Below are 3,450 nucleotides of genomic sequence, written 5' to 3' on the forward strand. Positions count from 1 at the left end.
GAAAGCCTGCGCTAGGCTCAGACCTTTAGCACCTCCAAAGCCCAATTCATGGTCTTTAGAAAAGTTCTTCATTTTGCTTCGCTGTTGAACAATAAGGAGTGTGCGTTAAAGGATTTGACCCATAAGTTATCCTCCTTTTTGCACTCGCGTCCGGGGCCAGGGTTAGTGAGATCATACCCCTCTCGAGAGAGGAAGGTCGTGTTCAGTTCCTTGATGGGTGAACTGAACCTATTTCCGGATCCTACGTTTCTCACCAAGAACGAGTTACCCACCATCAGGTGGGGTCCCTGAAGAACTGCCCTCTGAAAGAAGATGCATCTCTATGTCCAGTAGAATGCCTAAAGGTCTATCTTCGTAGAACTTCAGACTTCAAGGGTGGCCATCTGGCCAGGGGAGAAACGTCAGGCTCAAAATTTATTACTGAAACAACTCAGGGCGAAAATCACATATCTTATTCGCAGAGCGGATCCTGACTGTTCACCCACAGGTCACGATCCGAGGAAAGTTGCTTCATCCTTAAACTTCTTTAGTTGTAGGGATTTTGGACATCTTCGTTCGTACACTGGCTGGAAGTCTTCCAGAGTGTTCTTTCGTCACTATGCGAAGCAAGTGCAGCAACTAAGAGGTTCTGTGGTAGTAGTGGGTTGCGTCGTTAACCCTGCTGTTTAACTCTGCGAGGAACAGTAGCTTAATTGGGACAATTAATTCCAGGGTGAGTATGTAGTCACATGTTGTACTACAAACTATGTGAGGGTACTGGGTGACCCACGTTGACTGTTCCACTTTCAAAGGTGAACCCAGCATAAGTGCAAACATGCGTGCCGAGCGTTTCTAACGCTAATGTGACTGATTAGTAAAACAGACTTTTGACTTTGATACTTTGGTATCTTAAAAGTGGCTCCAATGTTTTTTCTTTCAGACAAACAAGTTTCTGTTTACTATCATACTTATGCTTAAAGTTTTAGTTATCCTCCTCTTATATATAGATATATATATATATATATGAGTGTGGTTAACCTGTTTGTTTATTGTCTGTCAATAAACTGGTTCTTGAGAACCTTGCGTCTCCTTCACCTGTGAGCATTCATTCTATGTATATTTACCCGGGGATAATTCTAATAGAATGTTCCCTTATGCAAGCTAATATTGTATTGGTTTATACTTTCCCTTAGCTGGAGGACTCCATCCCATAAAGGGATGGTGGCGGATTTACGAGTTTCCTCCTAAGCGGATATAAACCTTTGTCCAATACGTGTTTTGAGCGGAGGACTGGTCGATATTTCATATTGACACAGTGATTCTTTTCGAACTTCGCTTTACCCAGTATGGGGTGAGACCACTATACTCGCTTGCCTGGGGTTCATACTTAGATATATGTACTCTTCGAGACTTTCCCAGAGTCTAGTAAGACTCTTCCCTGTTGGGGGCAGGAAGCTCTATCATGGTTTATGATTAGTTGAAAAGATGTATGACGGTAACATCTTAGGTCTCTAGGTCGCGTCGACTAGGGGAAATACTTCTGAGGAGTACGGCACATTTTGAGAATCCACAGATACAGTAATGCTCTGGTATACTTCCATCAGGATGACATGGCTTGAGCCCAAAAAACGGATTTTGAGCGAAGCGAAAAATCTATTTTTGGGTAAGATGGCCATGTCGTCCTGATGGACCCGCCCTTCCCTTTCAATGAAAGGGCCGTAGGACCCCTCCCTACATACAGTATCTGTAGCACCTCGTGTTTCGCTACAAGGAATGCAGATGGCGCCAGAATCGGCGCAGGGCACGCTTACGAAACGGGAGAAGAGAGGGCCTTACGAACGGCTCTCCCCTTTTCTTTCTCGTTTTCGTTTTCTTGCCATTTGACCCCTACGAAGTGTTAACTCTGTTCGGGGTACAGATTGCCATGTGGCGTGTCAAGAATACGTCCTCTGATTTATACGATATCCCTGGCTCTTTTATTAGGGATATTTGCTCCAGGAGTTAGAATTCTGGGTACCTTAAGGTAAATTCTCTGGGAATATCGCCGTAGTTGTAATATACCCTAGGAAGCTACCTTAGAGGAACTTCCATCAGGACGACATGGCCATCTTACCCAAAAATAGATTTTTCGCTTCGCTCAAAATCCGTTATATATATATATATTACTGTATATATATGTATATATATTCAGTATATATATGTATGTATGTATATATATATATATATATATATATATATATATATATATATATATATATATATATATATATCCCTGCGTGTCGTAAGAGGCGACTAAAATGGACGGGACGAGGGGGCTGGGATCCCTCTCTCCTGTGAGACATCAAAGAGGTGGAGCGGGGGGAGAGTGACAGCTCCCCGCACTCTAGTTTTGGGGTGTTTGAATGTGCGTGGATGTAGTACGATCAACAGTAAAAGATGTGAGATTGGAAGTATGTTTAGGAATAGAAAGATGGATATCTTGGCTTTGTGTGAGACAAAGATAAAAGGGAAAGGTGAAGTGATGTTTGGTGAAATGTCTGGTAGAGTGTCTGGGATTGAAAGGGTAAGAGCAAGAGAAGGTGTGGCTTTATTGCTGAGTGAATGGATGACAGGCAAAGAATTGGAATGGAAGGAGATATCATCTAGGTTAATGTGGGTAAGGGTTAGGTTGGGTAGGGAATGTTGGGCTTTTGTCAGTGCGTATTGGCCAGGTTGTGAGAAAAGGGAAGAAGAGCTTAATGAGTTCTGGAATGAATTAACTAGGTGTGTAGAAGGACTGGGTAGAAAGAATTACAGTATGTAGTTGTCATGGGTGACTTAAATGCTAGAGTGGGCGCTGGAGAGGTAGAAGGTGTCATTGGGAAGTATGGCGTACCAGGTGAAAATGAAAGTGGTGAGAGACTGGTAGATATGTGTGTTGAGCAAGAGATGGTGATAAGTTCTAGTTTTATCAAAAAGAAAGATAAAAACAAGTATACATGGGTATGAGTGGCAAATGGAAGAGTGGTAGGAAGGGCGTTAATGGATTATGTGTTGATAACTAAAAGAATGTTTGGAAGATTGAAAGACGTGCACGTGTTTAGGGGTATGGCTAACTGTATGTCTGATCATTTTTTGGTGGAAGGAAAATTAGTTGTAGCAAAAGAGTGGGGGAATAGAGTAGATGGATGTAAAAGGGAGCTAGTGAAGGTTGAAGAGCTAATAAAACCCGGGGGTAAAAAGTAAATATCAGGAAAGGTTGAAAATGGCATATGACACAGTGAAAGTAAGAGAAACTGGTAATTTAGAGGAGGAGTGGAAGTTAGTAAAAGAAAATTTTGTTGAGATTGCAAGTGATGTGTGTAGCAAGAAGTTTGTTGGAGGCAGCATGAGGAAGGGCTGTGAATGGTGGAATGAAGGAGTGAGGGTAAAAGTGGAAGAGAAAAAGAGGGCGTTTGAAGAATGGCTGCAGAGTAATAGTGTAGAGAAGTA

The sequence above is a fragment of the Palaemon carinicauda genome, chromosome 37 (genome assembly GCF_036898095.1).
Source record: "Palaemon carinicauda isolate YSFRI2023 chromosome 37, ASM3689809v2, whole genome shotgun sequence".
In the NCBI taxonomy this organism is placed as follows: Eukaryota; Metazoa; Arthropoda; class Malacostraca; order Decapoda; family Palaemonidae; genus Palaemon; species Palaemon carinicauda.